Source organism: Prionailurus viverrinus, chromosome A3 (assembly GCF_022837055.1).
Source record: "Prionailurus viverrinus isolate Anna chromosome A3, UM_Priviv_1.0, whole genome shotgun sequence".
Classification (NCBI taxonomy): Eukaryota; Metazoa; Chordata; class Mammalia; order Carnivora; family Felidae; genus Prionailurus; species Prionailurus viverrinus.
In genome coordinates, this window is record NC_062563.1 from 44,026,235 (window position 1) to 44,046,747 (window position 20,513).

At 42.6% G+C, this 20,513-nt stretch overlaps 1 protein-coding gene across 2 annotated transcripts in view; it reads left to right on the top strand.

The window, feature by feature from the left end:
* The window catches only part of DTD1 (D-aminoacyl-tRNA deacylase 1), a 205,470-nt gene extending 195,887 nt beyond the window's left edge, over positions 1-9,583 (top strand). Inside the window, exons 6-7 of one of the 2 annotated variants that reach the window (XM_047853831.1) lie at positions 44-100; positions 8,983-9,583. The gene's annotated coding sequence lies outside the window, so the exon portion shown is untranslated. The remainder of the gene's footprint in view (positions 1-43; positions 101-8,982) is intronic. The other variant, XM_047853830.1, reaches the window with a different exon arrangement.
* The last annotated feature ends 10,930 nt before the right edge of the window (positions 9,584-20,513 follow it).

The following is a 20,513-nucleotide window of genomic DNA, read 5'->3' on the forward strand; positions in this document are numbered from 1 at the left end:
ATTTTTTGTCATCATCTTCATTGTCTACGTATTCATCATGTAGAACGTTGTGTGCAAGACCTGTGCGGAGGTGGAGAACCTGTCCTTACAGAGGCGTAAGGTGAGTGATAGTTGATATGAAATTGAAAATGTGTTTGTTCTCTTACTGTTTTACAACTTTTCTTTCAAAGAATTGCTATACAGTATGCCCCTCTCTCTTATAACTGGAGAAACTGCATATTGGCCTATTGTCACAGTGGTAAAGTGGTCTTGACAGTACTGTATTATGAATATGACCATAAAACTGTATGCCACAAAAATTTCATAACCATTCATTCATTAGTGTGTAGGCTAGGCTACCATAAAGCAATCCTGTTGCTACTACTTCATTATTAATGCATGAATCATTACACCTGTAAATAAATATGAATTTCTTTTTCACATTATCTTTTCATTTTTGATGTCTAGCATTAGTAATATGTATAAAGTGTATAGTGTTTTGTATCATGTAGAATGATGATGTAAGTACTGACAATGCATCTTGTTAACAGATGAAAACTTCTGGTGATAATAAACTCAGTACAGGACTATAAATGTACTTTTTCTTCATGATTTTTTAATAATTTTTTTTAACGTTTATTTATTTTTGAGACAGAGAGAGACAAAGCATGAATGGGGGAGGGGCAGAGAGAGAGGGAGACACAGAATCGGAAGCAGCCTCCAGGCTCCGGGCCGTCAGCCCAGAGCCCGACGCGGGGCTCGAACTCACGGACCGTGAGATCGTGACCTGAGCCGAAGTCGGACGCTTAACCGACTGAGCCACCCAGGCGCCCCATCTTCATGATTTTTTAAATAACATTGTCTTTTTTCTTGGTTTATTGTAAGAATACAGTGTATAATATGTATAACATACAGAAAATGTGTTGTTTATGTCATCAATAAAGTTTTGGCCAGCAGTACACTATTAGTAGTTAAGTTTTTGGGGAATCAAAAGTTATATGGACTTTTACTGTGTAGGGGTTGGCATCTCTAACCTCCATGTTGTTCAAGGGTCAAAAAGAACTAACCAGAGAGGGGACACAGTAGTGGGGGAAGCAAACTCAAGGGCACAGTGTTTTGAAACGAGTAGATGTGTTTTCCTTTTCCCTGTAAATCAAGCTCACTGCAGCTGTGTCATCATCATGGCCCTAGGGAGGAGGCAGGGAGAGGGTGAGTGCAGGAGAATGATGTAGAGGGGCCCTGTCTGGTAGGAGGGAAGGTGAAGGAGAGCTTCAGTTTAGGAGACATAGTGGGAGAGAGAAAAGGGACATATGGAGGAGAAGCCCAAGGCCGCACTTGGTGTTCTGGCTCCAGGCTAGAGTCCTTGGGGTGGTGGTTAGGTTGATGGGAGAGCTGGAGGCCTGCGGTCCTGGTGCTCTGGTCCCTGGTGGGAATTCTGGAAGGAGACTGCTGTGTAGGATGGCTGCAGGTCTCTACGAGACTGCTGCAGCTGAGTAGAAGGGGCAGCAAGACATGGTTAGGCATCAGGATGGAGCAGGAGCTAGTAGAGGGTCTCACCTGCCTTGTGAGGTGTGCAGAAGAGAGGTTTGTGGGGGTTCATTGGGCTGGCCATAGGTCCTATTAGAAGGGGTGAGGTGAGCCTGCCCCAGAGGCCGAGAGAGGCCAATGTGCCCAGAAAGCCAAGAGGGTCATGACCTCAGCTCTTCATAGCACTGAGTCTTTGCAGGTCTCAGCCACGATCTCCATGTGGTTCCCAGGGTAAGGCGTGAGGGGTCTGTAGTGCTAGTGAGAGCTGAATTGAGGTCAGGTCAGACAGGGGTGGGGGCTCTGGCCCCTGAGCAATCAGGTGCTGCTCAGTGGTGTGCCCCAGGGCTCAGCACCAGGTGCTGAACCACACCAGCCACCGAGGCACAAAGACCACTTGAGGACTCAGCTGTTCCAACACCCAGGCAAGCAGAATTACTGTGCGTTCAAGATTTCCCCTGCTGCTACTCAGTGGGATGGAGACTTGTGAGGACATTTAGATGGGCCCATGAAAATACAGAAGCCGTGTTTTCTTTGCATATTTAGCATATTTAGCACTGTAGCACTGTCTGGGTTTTTGACTGAGTTCATGAGGAAAACCATTTGCTTATTGTCAGTTTAAGGTGGATGTCCAGTTGGAATTCAAACCAGAGATGACAGCAGAGGCTGGGTGGCTGGTGCTGACATCCAGGTATGGACAGATGTGAGGAATCCTCTGAGGCACCTCTGCTGCAGCCAGCCAAGGATCAGGGAGGAGCTGGGGCACCCACCCCTCTCCTGCACCTTTCTGGGATTATAGACATGTACTCAGATTTGAAGACCCTAAAGGGGGCCAGGAGTAAATGACAGATGGTCTTCCAGTTATGTATTTGGGGTTTTTGTTGCCCATGGGCTTTTGTTGCCCCATCTGCTGAAATTTGTCATCCCAGTAGACCCCCAAAATCACCACCAAATATTCAGATATCTGTAAGAGCTGAATTAAGTAGTGACAGAAGGTGACCTTGGCATTGACTGTGCTCCACAGAAAAACAGCAAGCCCCACCCCTGCCTCTGTGAGGGGAGCTGCAGTTTTCATTTGCTTTTCTTTACAAACAGGAAGAGCCCTAGGGAGCCTCACAGGACCTAAGGGAGCAGCTTGGAGTTTCCAAGGCATGAGAGAGAAAGAAAAGGCAGAATAAAGTGGAGTGAGAAGTTGCATGAGCTTGGGCATATTTTTCTTTGAAAATGAGAAACCTTTAGAGGATACTCCCAGGGTGTTGACATTTCTGTCACATTGCAGATGTTTCTTATTTTATCAAATGAACATGGAAGTGCTAAAGTGCACCTCTGTTTTTGTCCTCTGCCTCATTCCTTCAGGCTCACTCACCTTGCTGGGAGGGCTCAAGGTTTTCTGTGAGGCTGCACCTCCCATTTCCCCCTGTGCTAGCTATGGCAGCCTCTCTGTGGGACCATGTGCTCTCTGCCTTTGATTGCAAGGTCGAGTATTGCCTCATTTGCATATTTATTTGGCTGCTGTCATTAGGGTGTGAGAGGAGCGTGCTCCTGAGCAGCACCCCACATTTCTGTCCTCAAATGTCAACGCACTTGAAACCAAGCAAGGAAAGTGTTTTGGAAACTGCCATCTGTTTGCTTTTTCAACTTGACCTTTGTCTGAATAATAAGACATATCTGGCTGAGCACATTTCTTCCTAATGAGCTAGAGCAGGGTGTGTGTGTGTGTGTGTGTGTGTGTGTGTGTGTGTGTGTGTTGTGTGTGTGTTCTGTTAAAGGATAGTCATGTTTTCACTGTGTTTTTCCCCTGTAGAAGGTAGAATCTCTTTCATTTCCAAGCTTTCATTTTGCTTCCTGTGTCAACGTGTGGTGGTGTTTCATGTATAAAACTAACTATGCCTCTGACGTGCTGTTTCTATTTTTTTTTTAATTAAAAAATTTGTAGTGGTTGACCTAGAGTTTGCAGTACACATTTTTTTTAACTTGTTTTATTTTTTATTTTTTTAAAATTTACATCCAAGTTAGTTAGCATATAGTGCAACAATGATTTCAGGAGTAGATTCCTTAGTGCCCCTTACCCATTTAGCCCATCCCCCCTCCCTCAACCCCTCCAGCAACCCTCAGTTTGTTCTCCATATTTATGAGTCTCTTCTGTTTTGTCCCCCTCCCTGTTTTTATATTATTTTTGTTTCCCTTCCCTTTTGTTCATCTGTTTTGTCTCTTAAAGTCTTCATATGAGTGAAGTCACATGATTTTTGTCTTTCTCTGACTAATTTCACTTAGCATAATACCCTCCAGTTCCAGCCATGTAGTTGCAAATGACAAGATTTCATTCTTTTTGATTGCTGAGTAATACTCCATTGTGTATATATACCACATCTTCTTTATCCATTCACCCATTGATGGATATTTGGGCTCTTTCCATACTTTGGCTATTGTTGATAGTGCTGCTATAAACACAGGGGTGCGTGTGTCCCTTCGAAACAGCACACCTGTATCCCTTGGATAATGCCTACTAGTGCAATCGCTGGGTCGTAGGGTAGTTCTATTTTTAGTTTTTTGAGGAACCTCCATACTGTTTTCCAGAGTGGCTGCACCAGCTTGCATTCCCATGCAGTTTTAACCTAAGTCCACCTTCAGATGACCTGTACAGCTTCACGTGTATCACATGTTATCACATGCTAATAACAGCGTCCCCACTTCCTCCCTCCCCCTTACCCCTTTCCCTCAGCTTCTTTCAGGGATTTCTCTCTCTCTCTCTCTCTCTCTCTCTCTCTCTCTCTCTCTCTCTCTCTTTTTTTCCAGTTTGGGATGTACTTACCCAATATTATGTCAAACACTCTGCTCTGTTCTCTCTCTCTCTTCCTGATATTCCAATTATATGTATATTATACCTTTTGTAATTGCCCCATGTCCTGGTTGGTCAATTCCCTTTTTCCTCCATTCTTTTTTTGTTTTTTTTTGAAAGTTATTTATATTGAGTGTGTGTGTGTGTGTGTGTGTGTACGTGCACACGAGTGAGCAGGAGAGGGGCAGAGAAAGAGAATCCCAAGTAGATTCCATGCTATCAGTGCAGAGCCTGACATGGGGCTTGACCCCATTAAACAAAATCAAGAGTTAGATGCTTAACCAACTGAGGCACCCATGCCCCCCCACCTCCTTTTCCAATTCTGTTCTTTTCTCTCTTTGCATTTCAGTAGTTTGGAAGTTTATATTGACGTATTTTCAAGCCCACTGATTCTTCCTTTGGCTATGTCCAGTCTACTGATGAGCCCATCAAAGGCATTCTTCTTTTCTGTTATGGTGTTTTTTATTTTTAGCATTTCCATCTCTCTGCTGTATTACCCATCTGTTCTTGTATATTGTCTACTTTGCCTATTAGAGCCCTTAACATATTAATCATAGTTGTTTTTCTTTGATAATTCCAACATCTGTATCACATCTGAGTCTCACTCTGATGACTGCTTTGACTTTTCTGAGCTTCTTGAACTGGTAAATGTTTCTTTCAATACGTTTGGGAAATTTTAAGCAGTGTTTCGTCAAAGATTATTTTCTGCCCCGTTCTCTTTCTTCTAACCTAGAGGAGGTTACTGTTTCCATTGCTATTCTGGCCATTGCTATACATGAGGCTGAACTGCTTCCTCACTGATGCACAGTAGGCACATTATGTTTCTTTACCAGCAGTAGAATTGGATTTTCTGCATACCTAGCTTCTGCCTCAGTTTCATTTATTAGAAAATAAATTGGCAAGAAGCTGGCCACAGTTAGTGATTCTGTTTTTTGCTGAAGTGTTGAGCTAAGCTTACAGATAACGTAGAAATATGCCATCTGATGCAGTAGGTACTACCTATGTATGGATACTTAAGTGTAAATTAATTAAAATTAAGCAAAATTTAAAATTCATTTCCTTAGTCACAGTAGCCACATTTTAAGTGCCCAGTAGCCACATCTGGCTAGTGGTTGCTATCTTGGATGGTGCTGAGGTAGAACAACCCTGTCATTGCAGAAAGTTCAGTTGGATAAGTGAAAATTCTGAACCACTGCCAGTTCTGTAAGACAGGCATGATTAATACGTACAAATATATGTGAGAAATAGGGTAGAAGTTAAGCCCAAATTAAAAACTAATTTCTTTTGGGAGTTTCTTCCTTTAGTACACCACACCAAGGTTTCCTGTCTTAATGGGGAAATCAGATCACTGGCCCCTTATACACATCACCAGGTCAGGACCATCAGCCTCGAGTAAAGGCAGAGATTCTTCACCTTGACACCTTCAGTGCAGGCTCACTGGAATCACAATAAATGCTAGGTCAGAGTGAATCCTTCTCTGATAACATGGACTTCTCAGCGACCCATGTTTTCTCATAGAACAGCCTTTCTTTTCTAGGTAAGTGAATTCAGATTGGATTCCTAGCTGTGGCCTGAAATAAATATATAAAATCTGGGTTCTTTTGACAGTGGTTTGGAGAGCAGGTCCGTGGTCTGTGTATCTTAACTAGAGCACTTACATCTGTGGTTGCTCGAATGGCCTACAGCCAGAAGCAGATCGGCTGGAAATCAGCATCTTTGAGAGACTCGAACAGGCTGTTGAGGAATTCCTTGCTTCTGGTGCTGGATTATCCCCCACTGCCCCCAGTGTTTGCAGGCAATAAAAGAGAACCATTCCAGAAGCTTCTTTCCACAAGGTTATGAAATTATGGTGCTGTTATCTCAGGTGCTTACTACTGCCTGTTGCCTCCAGCCTGCGGGTCATGTCTGCCCTGAGATAGCTCACCTGACTCACACGAGTAGATGTCGTCCTCTGTTGAGCTCTCATAGGGAGGCACCTTACCCTTCCTCCAGGGTTTCTAAATTTTGACACCCTCTTGTGCAGAATTGTGTGTTTGTCAGTTTGCACATGACTTCCACTCAGTGCTTCTGATGTGGCAGGTGGACCTCACAGATAGCTCCTCCCCACCTCCCTTTTCATACGTCTAGCTGTGTGAGTGTTATCTCTAGCCACTCCCACTTGACAGCCAGCAACCTGGCCTCTAGGTTTTTCCTTGGTCATGTTTAAGAAAATGAGAAGGAGCATTTGTTAAAAGTGAGATCGAAAGTAAAAGTGGCATCTATTTGACCAATCCATGTATCGTGAGGGGCAGGGGGCAGTGTCTTTCAGGTGGGACAGTGTCTACTGCTTGGCCAGAAGGCTCTTGCATGCAGTTTGGGAGCTCATCACTCAGAATATTAATGTTGATGTTATGATTAGGTGTACCTGTTGGGTATTCCAGTATTAGAACAGTTAGTTCTTGAAGGAATTCTTAGTTCAGATCTTCAGGGTCAGTGCTTAATGTAGTCCCTAGGCCTAAGTGGTTTACTGTAAACTTTGAGAACCCCTGGCATGAAACCTCTCAGGATCCTTTCTAGTTCTGTGATTCTCTGGTAGGGAACTAGAATTTCTAAATTGTCTTCCTCGTAAAATTTCTTTTGAAAGCCATTTTGTATTATAGAACTAATGCTCATTCATCACAGAAAATTTTTTAAAATTCCAGAATGCTCAAAGAAAATAAAAGTCACCCGCCATCTCATCAAAGATAATCATTATTAACATAATGCTTTTATAACATTTTCTCTAATCAGATAATTCTGTATCTTTCTCTAATTTTACATACTTAAAGATAGACTGTATATATAATGCCACTGCTTTCATCATCTAATGGAATATTGTGAACATTATCATTATGTAAACCTTATCATTTCCATCTGCACATCAAACATTGGAAGCATAAATTTATTATCTCAAAGCTTTAAAACATCTAGGATATTTATCTGAAGTAATTGTAAAAGAATAATATATTAAAGCAGGGTCCCAAAGCTCATTTTAAGTTCAAAACAAAGGTTTTAATCTGCACCAAGATGAAGTTCCCCAAGGGTCAATGTGAGATCCAGTTTCAGGATTTCAGTTATTACTATTGCAGATGAGGAAAGAGGCTTCAATACACCCAGGTGCCTATGTTTGGGTTACTATCTTGATTAAAATATAGGAGCAAATGGACTGCTTTTCTTGACTTAAAAATAGAACTAAATATGGTCCCCAGGAATTATATTGTATAATCCCTATTCCCTTGTGGTCTTTGAGATCTCTTAGAAATAGTGCAACACTATGACTGGTGGGTTTTAGAGCGTGAGGGTAGGCCTTGGGGGAAATTTTAGTTCCTTGTGTGGGTCTAGAGAACTGAAGAACATAGCTGAAGTTATAATTAGCCTTTCTGGTGTGGGCCCGTGGGCCTCCATGTCAAGCTGGGCGCAGGAATGGAAGGCTGTTAATTCTATTGAGGCATCTGCTCATAATACAACCCTTTGTTAAGAATGTGACCTGTGCTGAGTGTACCCAGGAGCATATTCACAGATGTGGTATCACTGTGCAACCCACTATTACCAGAATCTTCTGCTTTTACCAAAGTTCATCCAATTAGAATTTAGATCTGAGAGAATAGAAACTGCTGTGTTAAGTTTGGGGTTTAAACTCTTGGTTGACAATTGCCTGCTTCATAGATCTTGGCAAGACCGGCTGGTTTTTGTTGTAGCCTCAGAATTACAGAAGAAAACTTGAGGCACTTGGAGATTTTATACTGAAGAGCCTACCATTATCCTTTGAGCAGCATTAAAAATATCCCAAAAGCAAGTGTTTAGCTTATTCCCTGTCTCTGTGCTTTATTTAGGTTCCTCTCTGCCTCCCTCATTATTAAAAGGATTTGGAAATAAGGTTTTGTATCTTTTTTCAAAGAATTTGTCCATTTCATCTGTGTTGTCTAATTTGTGGGAATTACGCCGTGGTATGTCCTTTTTTATCCTTTTAATGTCTATAAAACATGTAGTGATGTTGCCTCTTTGATTCCTGATATTCATAATTTATGCCTTCTTTTTTCTTGGTAAGAGGTTTATCAGGTTTATTGATCTTTCCATTTTTTTTTTGTTTTTGCTTGAAATTTCATTAGTTTCTATTCTTTATTGCCTTGGGTTTACTCTTTTATTCTTTTAGTTTCTTATGGTGGAAACTCAGATTATTGATGTGACATCTTCTTTTCTAAGGTAGCCATTGAATGCTATGAATTTCCCTCTAAGTACTGCCTTAGGGAGTATCACAGATTGTGATATGTTGCATTTTCATTCACAGTCACGTTTTAACCTGTTTTCTAATTTGCCTTGTGATTTCTCTGATCAAAGGCCATTTAGAAGTGAGTTAATTCCCAGATATTTAGTGTCTTTCTGAGCTCTAAGAATGAGGTTCTAATAAATTGGAGACTTTGATGAGGTGTTTGGATTTATATGTGACAGCTTGGCAGATTTTTCGTAGTAAAGTGAAACTCTGTCATGCTGTTGTCATTGTATGGACTGAAAGGGTATCTTCAGCTATTTTTTTTATGCTTGGTCATATTTTTAAAATAGGATTTGAAGGCAAATTTGAAGGCACCTTTTCCTGTAATGTGTCTTATCTTTGTTCTTTTTAGTGCATTATCATCGGGTGGAACTGGATCCTGAAAAATTCATGGAAGATGCTAAGTACCTACACTGCTTTAAGAATTTGGAACTGAATCATGAAAAGGAAGACAGAAACAAGAAATAGGGAACCTGAGTAGCCCTGCAAAAACAAAGCAGAATGAAACCAAACACCACCACCAAAGGAACGTTACCATTCTCTGTTGTTGCTGTGGTCTGACGGAAAGGTGGGTGCCGGCGGTGCAGGGGAGCACACCCCGTGTGTATTGCAACAGGACAGACACCCATGCTCCCCCCACAGAAAGACTTTGCTGGTTCCTGTGAGTTCTTGGCTTGCTTTTGGAACAGGCTGGTCCAGCGTTATTTGTCACCGAGTCCTCCTTTCACACTGTGGTGTATTTCTGCGTGTCCATGATGGGTCGCAACTGCAATTCATGCTGTCCATGCTCTTCCCAACACCGCCTTAGCCAGGGCCCGTGTTAAGGTGTACAGAGAACAGACTTTAGTGATAATGTATTGTGTAAGACCTTTGCATCTTGTAAATTTTCTCATTTTTCTAAAAAGAAATAATAAAATTCCAAACCTCAACAAACCACTTTATTATTAAACAAATCCTGCTGTGTTTCTGCTTAATGATTTTATCTGTAGAAATACAATGTGTCTGACCCCACTCTGTGCATATTATTTTTAAATAACCCTGTCCCAAGAGGTGTTCCCTGAGTGGCCCACACAGGCCTCTGATTCCATGGTGAGAGCCTATCAGTGGCAGTTTGTAGTTGATGACATTTTACTCCAACATGGGAAGGGAAAAGAATGGCCAAATGACGGAGACTAAGTGTGGCTGCAATCTCTCATTTATCCAGCATTGGGAGGTGGAGAAAGGCCACAGCATGTTGGACCACACAGATGCCCCTTTTCCAGGAGCTGAATGGTTGTCCATATATCCAACCAGTATTCTCACAGTTCTGTGAAGAAGAAACTGTATTCTGCCAAAGAGTTTCTCAGCTAATTTTACTGTTATTAGTGGCACAGCTGTACTGGTCGTTTTTAGACATTATATGATGTTAGCAGTTACATATATATTATTATATGGAATATATATTTATATGACATCTATAGTATTTTAATGCTTATACAGAGTTATCCTCTTTTGAAATACTTCTTGCCCAACTGTAAAGGAGACATCTTTATTTGGCATTTTTGTAATGCTGAAATTCTATCTGTGACCTTTATAACTGAGCCTGTCTAATCTGACCCAGTTGTCTACTTCAAAGAAAAACATAGTTAGAAAATGGAAACGAAAGTTAGGAAAAGAAAGCTCAAATTACACCTCTAATATGCATTCAAGTACAAGGATATGGAATTGAAAAGGGGTTTGCCAGACTGCCTTTCTCCGAACCAATACAGGTGGTCTAGGATAATCCATGATAGCAATAAACTCTGGATTTGAAATCATTACATTCCAGATGCAGATCCCTGGTCAGGGATGGGATGCCCAGTTGGATGGGCAGTGAGGTCCAAGAAGCTCTCCTGTTTGAATTATCTACATAGGCTTTTACAGAATGAATTAAAATTCACTTTAAAGTTACTCCAAACTACAGTTTTGTAAACTTGGCTTAGGGTCATGGACTTGCTGAACACATTTGTCAGACATTTCTCTGCCACAACATTTTATCACCACCAATTAATGCTTGCTGAACAGCTGCAACCTGTCCTTGTGCTAATGGGGAATGAGGATGACATAGAATAGCTAATGTACTTGACGTCTGGATGGTGGGAAAATGATAAAGACCCTCGGAGCCCACAGTTCAGTTCCTGGATCTCATTTTAAAGGGACGTAGACAAATTGGGGCATAAGCAGAGTCATGTGGGTCATTTGCTGAAAACCATAAAGGAAGAAGGACTGAAGGGGAGAAACAAAACTCTGAATATTTGAAAGATACGAACAAGATACTTGGGTCAGGAACAAAATAGGAGTAATAAGTATAAGTTGCATTAACATAGATGCTGGCTTGATACAAGGTAACGCTTTCCAACATGATTTAAAAGTAGATGGCAATGTCAGGACCGTTCAGCATTTGGGCAGAAGTTCTGAGCCTACTTACATATGGTGAGAATTTTAATTAATTAAAAAATCTTTCCTCCCTGATAGTATGTAGTGATTGTCAGAACCTGTAGGTAGCACTGGATTGGAGGAAGCTTTTCCCTTATCCTGAAGTCCACTTTAAGCTCCTAGAAACAGAAGCAGCAGCATGTACACTAAAGACTGGCTCCATAGGGTCTAACCACAGGCCAAGGTTGTGCAAAACAACAACAACAAAAACGCCCGAAAGCTCAGGATGAATCCCCATGAAACCCACAGCTGCATCCAAAAAGAAGTTAATCCTGCCTTCCCCCTCCCCTTCGCTCTGTTTCTGAAGGTCATTTCTAACCCTTACTGTGGGACTCATGGCTAAAATTAGATTTGGGGTCCAGTTCCTCTTGTGGAGTATAAAACTCAGTCTTTACACCCTCCTAACATCTCCTCCTGTTTTCTGCTTATTTTTAAGCTTGCTCTTTGTGGTCCATTAACACATCATTTGAATGGGGATGGGAGAGGAGAATCGTCCCTTGTATGGCTTCTCTGAGAAGGCTTGGCAGACTGCAGGCCTGTACTTTAAACAGAACACTGTCTGATAACACTGGGTAGCAGGGTCCGTTTCATCTTGCCTTTCATGGGTTACTTGATAGGAGACCAAGCTCTTGGGAGACACACAGCATAGACCAAAGAAAGGCATGTCCTGGGGCTGGACATAGCATCCCCTCATGGTTGGTGGTCCTTAGGAAGGCATTTTCTCTACCAAGTTGCATCCTGCAGAGATGGGTGCACACTGGCAGATGGGGAAAGCGCTATTACATTGAGTTGATCATAGGGAACAAACATTCCGCAAACACATTGTTTCCTCTGACATGCTGCCGTTATAGTCACTCCCAAACCAGGGAGGTGACCTTTTCTGTCCAACTGGTTTATCAGAGTTCTTGCCCTTTTTCAGCCAGGCACTGACAGAATTCTTGATTTGCAATTCATTACTGATTTGGCTCTTTTAGGAGTAGAGTTAACCTCATTTTAGAAGACATGGAATAATATCAGAGGTAGAGCCTCCCATTGATCATATGCAGGAAGAAGATGGAAAATTACGATTTTGAGGCAGGTCTGCCTCTCACTGCTGCTGCTGCTAATATCTTTGTCCTCTTCTGGGGTGCCGACGCGTGCATTAAATTTGTAGAGGTCTGGAAAACAAAACCTTAAATTCCCATCACCAAAGTATCTATTAGTGATGGTATTTTAGATTTATTAAACAATTTTTGATAACATAGTTCATATATGTAGCGGCCCTTGAAATAACTCTGCTTGTTTTTGAATCTTCCCCAAGGTTTGGTGCATGAGAGGCTCCGTCATCAAGCAGGAAACGTGCTGAGGTGTCTGTTGAAAGAGATTCCACCGTTGTCCTATAGCAGGGGTGGGCTCAGACCAGGCCTGGGTCTAAGGTGGCCATCTCCCAAAGGGAGCTGAGGTCTGGGGGATGGGGTGGAGTTGGCCAACTGAAAGGGGCACGCCATGGAGGAGGGCAAACCATCAGGTGCAGTGGAGGGGGGCTCAAGCAGGCCGGTGGGGCTGGATTCGGGGAGACAGGAGGCATGTGGAGGGACATGGACAGACACAGGTGGGGAGCAGGGACAGGACCCGCAGAGGTCTGGTAAGTTGTGATTATGTACTTAGGCTTCAGTCGTCTCCCTCTTTCTCCAGGCTGACTTGTTCTAGTTCCTCTGCAGTTTCTCACGTGGCACAGCTTTGACAGTGACCTGCCTGGAGGACTGGGTGCAGCTCTGCTGGTGTGGGGTGACCAAGGCCACTGGACAGTAGTGTGGAGGTCTCAACAGGCCAAGGGGTGGCCCAGACTTGGAGTTCCATCCTGGCTGTGCAGTGGACGTGCCCCATGATCTCGGCACAGCGTACATGTTCTTTCAGCTCTCTGAACTTCATCCTCTTCCCGTGTGTCTGGGGCATGGTTAGGGTTAAATAAGATGTACACAAGGCGTTGGGCATGGTGCCTTATGGCAGCACACACTTGGGATGCCGGGCCACATATCTGTGATAATGCATCTCATTGTGACTGAAGCTGCTTTCTTTCAGTGGCTTGCATCACGTCTCTGGCTCTCACCAAGCCTTCAAGTAACTAAAATCTTGCTGTTGTTGTTGTTGTTTTTAAAATTTTTTAAGTTTATTTATTTTGAGAGAGAGAGAGAGAGAGAGAGAGAGCACACGCAAGTGAGGGAGGGGCAGAGAGAAGGAGAGACAGAATCCTAAGCAGGCTCTGCACCATCAGCACAGAGCCCAGTGAGGGGCTTGAACTCACAAACTGTGAGATCATGACCTAAGCCAAGATCAAGAGTTGGATGCTTAATCAACTGCACCACCCAGGTGCCCCAAACCCATTTTTTTTTTTAATTTTTGTTTTTGCTTTTGTTTTTTTAACTAAATTCCCGTAGCCACTGTCTGGCCTGTGAGGAACCCACATGAAGAACTGAATTCTGTTCCTATTGGGCTAGGCTGTGGAAATATTTCAAATGGTATGCTGGCTATTTCTCCCAGCTTTGTGTCATCTTCAGAGCTATTTTCTGTGTTTTTGTCCAAGTCTAGGCTAACCCCGATGCACGGGATAGAGTCGGCCCTTCATTGGAAACCTTCTTTCAGGTCAGTAGCTGCATTATTTATATTCCCATTCAACCCCCGTTCCTCCATCCCATGTCACCCTTTTCTGCAGACATCATGCTACACTGTTTTCACAGTATTTTGGTGGTTAACCCAGTAATCCTGTCAGAAAAAATATTAGTACCATACAGCACGTTACTTGTGAACTCATGCTGGCTTCTAGCGTTCCCTGTGTTCTTTACCACAGGCTCACAGACCATCTGCTTCATCATTGATTCTAGAATGTTTTCAGGAATCTGCATCTCACTGGCCCGTGTGCTCTGCCTGGAATCTGTCTTTTGAAACTGGGATTTTTGACATTTTTGGTCTTCTCTCCCCTCTTTTCTTTTCAGAAGACTATTTTTCAGAGTTACAAGTAGTACGTCTGTTCCATGATCAATTCTGTAGGTTATTTCAGGACTTCTGAAACTTCAGTTCACTCAGAGACCCTAGTAAGTCTGTCTCTTCCCCCACCATGGGCTTCAAGTCCCCTTTTATGATATTTCTTTTCCTTTTTGAAGTTTGAAACATTTGCCATACAGTACTAGATAAAATCACTACCTTAACTTGAGCGTGTGTTTGGGACTGAAAGCTATTCTAAGTCCTTTATGTATATCAACACTTGAAATCCCCACAGCCCTTTTGTTGTTCCCATTTTGCAGCTGAGGCAACTGAGACTTAGAGAAGTGAGCTGTCAAGAGCTGCGAAGGGCTTGAGATCTTGCCCTGTTGACACAGTAGCCAGCTGGCCTGCCACACAAAGTCTCCTGCGTGCCGGCAGCACACAGGAGGCCCCAGTCCAAGACAGGGCTGAGCTTTGTTGCTCACAGCACTAGTGGGAGCTCGTGTCAGCATTTGTGCCAACTCTCTGCACCCCAGCTTCCATAGATGACACCAAGGAGGGCCAGGTGACGCCTCACACACAGCGGGTTATGCTACAGAAGAACCCAGAAAACCCAAATCTTTTATGATGCCTGACCTTTGCTCTGGAGAGAGATACACTCCCTCTCTTCCAAGGCTGTTTGTTACTTAAATATCCTCAGAAATATAGTCAAGCAAAGACAGTCAACACCTGTGCTCACAAGATGTACAGAGACACGAGAGACCATGAGTGTCGTCACCCCATAGGAACCTAACCCAGATCAGTCCGTTAGCAGGTAGTGGAGTCAGGGTTCAAAGCCAGGCTGGCAGGCCCCAATGGACGGCCACTGCCATGACAACATGAAGGTGCCCTCCTCACACGCCGTTCTCATCGCCTGACATCGTTCTCATCCCTCCTTTCCTTACCACTCATTCCATCCATGCCACGTCACTTCGCGATGTCTGTGTCCAGAACCCCTCTCTGCTCTTCCCTGAGGCTGACCATGTGTGCTTACTTCCAGCTTCCTGTCAAGTTCGGACCAGGGGAGGCATCAGCAGATGCTCTGAGGACTGAGAGAATGAAGGCTTGGTGTGGGTTTCCTGGCTCCTTCCCTCCATGAAGGCCAAGGCTGCAACCCTTCCAGGCAGCCATCTCCCACAGCTCCCCCTGCCTTCCCCATGCCACAGCCTGCTGCCGTGGCCCAGCCGCCCTGTCTCAGGGTTTCCTTCTCTGTGAAATGTGCAGCCCCCTCAACTGTGCCTGTGTGCTGAGATTGAAGCCACAGGGCTGTTGCCAGCTCAGGGTTAATTTCTTTGAAAAATTGTGGGGATTTTTCTCTCCTATTCCTTCCTATGTCACGTACATTGTGTAATGGTTTTACCTGAGCCCCCTTTCCCCTTTTGCTTTGAAGTCCCCAGTCAAGGTCCTGCATTTCAAGTGTCCGCTGCCCTGGTGTTGCAGACCAGTGAAGGCCTGGACCTTCTTCCTCTTCTAAAACTCACCTTATTTTTATTTTTTTTTTAATGTTTATTTTTAAGAGAGAGAGAGTGTGAGTGGGTGAGGGGCAGAGAGAGAGGGAGACTCCAGGCTCCAAGCTGTCAACACAGAGCTCAACATGGGGCTAAAACTCATGAACTGTGAAATCATGACCTGAGCAAAGTCAGATGCTTAACCAACTGAGCCACCCAGGTGCCCCTACAACTCACTTAAAGGAAGAGATGGTAACACCCCATGTGTCCCTAGGTCTCTTGGTTTCTACCCAAATATCAGAACTTTTAGACTTGCACTGTCTAATTTAGTAGCCACCTAGTTACATATCACTAAATTAATTAAAATTAAATAAATTTAGAGGTGTCTGGGTGGCTCAGTCTGAGCATCTGACTCTTGATTTCGGCTCAGTCCCACGTGGGGCTCTCTGCTAAGCGTGGAGCCTGCTTAAGATTCTGTCTCTCCCTCTGCCCCACTCATGTGCTCTCTCTCTTTCTAAAATTAAAAATAAAATAAAATAAAAATGCCACATTTTATTTATCCATGTGTTCATCAACAGACACGTAGCTTGTTTTCATATCATAACTGTTGTGAATTATGCTGCAATGAATATGGGAATGTTGGTGTGTCTTTAAGATACTGATTTTGTTTCCATCGCTTATATACCCAGAAGTATGATTGATGGATCATGTGGTAGTTTTATTTTTAATGTTTTGAGGAGCCTCCATACTGTTTTCTGTAATGGCTGCACCAATTTACATCCCCATGGACAGTGAACAAGGGTTCCCTTTTCTCCACATCCTCACCAGCACTTGCTATCTCTTGTCTTTTTGATATTAGCTACCCTCACAGTGATATCTCATTGTAATTTTGATTTGCGTTTCTCTGATGACTAGCGATGTTGAGCCTCTTTTCATGTGCCTGTTGGCCATTTGTATATTTTCTTTAGAGAAATGTCCATTCAGCTCCCCTGCCCATAAATAAGGTTGTTAGTATTGTTATCATCATAACAATCATTATCCTCATCATAATTTTTGCTATTTTTTTTGACATGTATAAAGTTCTTTATGTTTTGGATTTAACTGCTTATCACATACATAGTTTACAAACATTTTTTTCTATAAGTTTGCCTTTTCATTTTGGTAACTGTTTCTTTTGCTGTGCAGAATCTTTATAGTCACTGATTTAGTCCCACTTGTTTTTGTTTTTGTTGTTTGTGATTTTGGAGAAATCATTGCCAAGGTCAAGAAAGTTTTTTTCCTGTGTTTTATGCTAGGAGTTGTTTTTCTTTTCAATTTTTTTTGATGTTTGTTTATTTTTTTTTCAACGTTTATTTATTTTTGGGACAGAGAGAGACAGAGCATGAACGGGGGAGGGGCAGAGAGAGAGGGGGACACAGAATCGGAAACAGGCTCCAGGCTCTGAGCCATCAGCCCAGAGCCTGACGCGGGGCTCGAACTCATGGACCGCGAGATCGTGACCTGGCTGAAGTCAGACGCTTAACCGACTGCGCCACCCAGGCGCCCCATGTTTGTTTATTTTTGAGAGAGAGAAAGAGAGACAGAGCATGAATGGGGGAGGGGCAGAGAGAAAGAGGGAGACACACAGTCCAAAGCAGGCTTCAGGCTCTGTGCTGACAGCTTAGAGCCCAAAGTAGGGCTCAAACTCATGAACTGTGAGATCATGACCTGAGCCAAAGTCAGATGCTCAACCGATTGATCTACCCAGGTGCCCCTTATGCTAGGAGTTTTATGACTCAGATCTTAGATTTACATCTTCATTCCACTTTGAGTTACTTTTGTGAGTAGTGTAAGATAGGGGTTCAATTTCATTCTTTGGCTTGTGGCTGTCCAGTTTTCCTAGCACCATTTATTGAAGAGACTATCATTTTCCCTTTGTGTGTTCTTGGCACACTTGTCCAATATTAGTTGACTTATGTAGGTTTGTATCTGGGCTTTCTGTTCTTTTGATCTCCATGTCTGTTTTCATGCCAGTACCATACTGTTTTGATTACCATAGCTTTGTAATATAGTTTGAAATCAGGATGTGTGATGCTTCAGCTGTTTTCTTTCTCCAGATTAATTTGGCTGTTTGGGGTTTTTGGTGGTTCCATATGAATTTTAGGATTGTTTTTTTCTATTTCTATGAAAAATGCCAATTAAATTTTTATAGAGATTGCATTAAATCTGTAGATCAACTTTTCTTTTTTTTTTTTTTTTTAATTTTTTTTTTGAACGTTTATTTATTTTTGGGACAGAGAGAGACAGAGCATGAACAGGGGAGGGGCAGAGAGAGAGGGAGACACAGAATCGGAAACAGGCTCCAGGCTCTGAGCCATCAGCCCAGAGCCCGACGTGGGGCTCGAACTCCGGGACCGCGAGATCGTGACCTGGCTGAAGTCGGACGCTTAACCGACTGCGCCACCCAGGCGCCCCTGTAGATCAACTTGAATAATATGGATATTTTAATAATATTAATTTCTCCAATCCATGAGCATGGAATATCTATTAATTTATTTGTGTCTTCCTCCATTTCTTTTATCAGTGTCTTATATTTTTCCACGTATAGGTTAAATTTATTCCTAAGTATTTTCTATTTTGTATGCTGTTATAAATGGGGTTATTTTCTTAATTTCTCTTTCAAATAATTTGTTGTTAGTGTATTGAAGTACAAATGGGGGTGCCAGGGTGGCTCAGTCGGTAGAGTGTCCAACTCTTAATTTTGGCCCAGGCCATGATCCCAGGGCTGTGGGATTGAGCCCTGCATTCTACATGCTGAGCGTGAAGACTGCTTAAGAGTCAGTCAATATCTCTCTCTCCGCCCCCCCCCCCCGCCACTTTCCCCTTCTCACACACTCTCTCTAAAATAAAAAAAGAAATGCAAATTATTTTTTATATACTGATTTTGCATGCTGCAACTTAACTGAATTTGTTTATTCTAACAGTTTCTTGGTAGAGTTTTCACATATATATATATATATATATATATATATATGATTATGTCATCTGCAAACAGATAATTTTACCTCTTCCTTTCCAGTTTGGATATCTTTTATTTCTTTTTCTTGCCTATTTTTTTCTGGCTAGGACTTCAAGGACTATGTTGAATAGAAATGGGAATAGTGGGCATGTTTGTCTTGTTCCTGATTGTTTTTGACCATTGAGTCTAATTTTAGCTATGATCTTGTATATTTGGGCTTTATTATGTTGAAGTACATTTCTTCTTTACGTGATTTATTGAGTTTTTATCATGAAAGGATGTTAAGTTTTGTCAAATTCTTCTCTACACCTATTGAGGTGATTATATGACTTTATCCCTCATTCTGTTAATGTATCACTGATTTGCATATGTTGTAACTATCCTTGAATCCCAGGGATAAATCCAACTCGATCATGGCTATTATCCTTGTAATGTGTTGACGAATTCTGTTTGCTAGTATATCGTTGAGTATTTTTGTGTCTATATTCATCAGGGATATTGGCCTATAATTTTCTTTTCTTGTAGTGTCCTTGTCTGGCTCTGGTATCAGGGTAATGCTAGCCTCATAGTATGAGTTTGGAAGTGTTCCCTCCTCTTCAGTTTTTGGAAGACTACAAGAAGGATTGTTAAATCTTCTTTAAATGTTTGGTAGAGTACAGGGGCACCTGGGTGGCTCAGTTGATTAAGCATCTGACTTTGGCTCAGGTCATGATCTCACGGTTAGTGAGTTCAAGCCCCACATTGGGCTCGCTAATGCCGTCAGCACAGAGCCTGCTTCAGATCCTCTGTTCCTCTCTCTCTGCCCCTCCCTACTTGCACTCTCTCAAAAATAAATAAAACATTTTTAAAATGTTTGGTAGAGTTCACCCATAAAGCCATCAGGTCCTTGGCCTTTTTTTTTTTTGCGGAGGTTTTTAACTACTGATTCAGTCTCCTTACTAGTAATTGGTTTATTCAAATTTTATGTTTCTTCATGATTCAGTCTGGGTAGAAAAAGAACAAACTAAGTTAAAAGCAGAAAAAAAAAAGGAAATAACAAAGATCAGAGCAGAAATAAATGAAATAGAGACTGGAAAAACAATAGAAAAGATCAATGAAACTAAAAGCTACTTTTTTGAAAAGATAAAGAATATTGACAAATCATTAGTTAAACAAAACAAAAAACAAAAAAGAGGACTCAAATAAGTAAAATCAGAAATGAGAGACCTTGCAGTTGATACCACAGAAATACAAAGGATTGTAAGAGATAACTATGAACAATTGCATCCCAGCAAACTGCATAACCTGGCCAGGTGCTGACAGCCTCCCATATGCCTTCTGAGGGCAGTGCTGAACACCAGGTTTGTGTGATATCTCCTGATCCTGCAGAGTTGGCCAACTTTCTGTGCATGATCCCTGGCTGTCTACAGAGGCTTGCACTTGTTGCTGCCCTTGGCAACTACACAGGGAGCTGTCCGTGGAGGAGGGGTTATGTGAGTGAGGTGTGCAGAGCATTGGGGTGCCAGTGGGCCAGTTGGGGGGATCTACAGGTGAAGCATCTCTATTGGCCTATGGGTGAGGTAGTTAGTAGGATCCACATCTCTTTGATGCTTTTGCAGACATGACCCCTGTGCTGAACAGTTCTGTGCTAGAACTAGAGAAGAATCATCACCATTATGTACATGAGGTCACCAAGAGGAAACTGACTTGCTTGAGAGCAAAGAAATAGTGATGCAGCCATGGCTTGAACCTAGGGATCCTGTTGGGACTCATTACTTTTTCATTTGTTCATTCACTCAGCAGTCTGTCAACTACTGTACTAGCTGCTGGGCACATACAGACAAATGTAACTGAGCCCTGACCCCAGGATGCACAATCTGCTGAGAAGACACAGGCAGATGGAGACCAGAGCACGGTGATGAGTGCTTCAGTACATTGAGCAACAAAGGCCTCTGAGGATGTGAGCAAGCATTCCAGAACATCTGGGGAAGTGACATTTGAGGG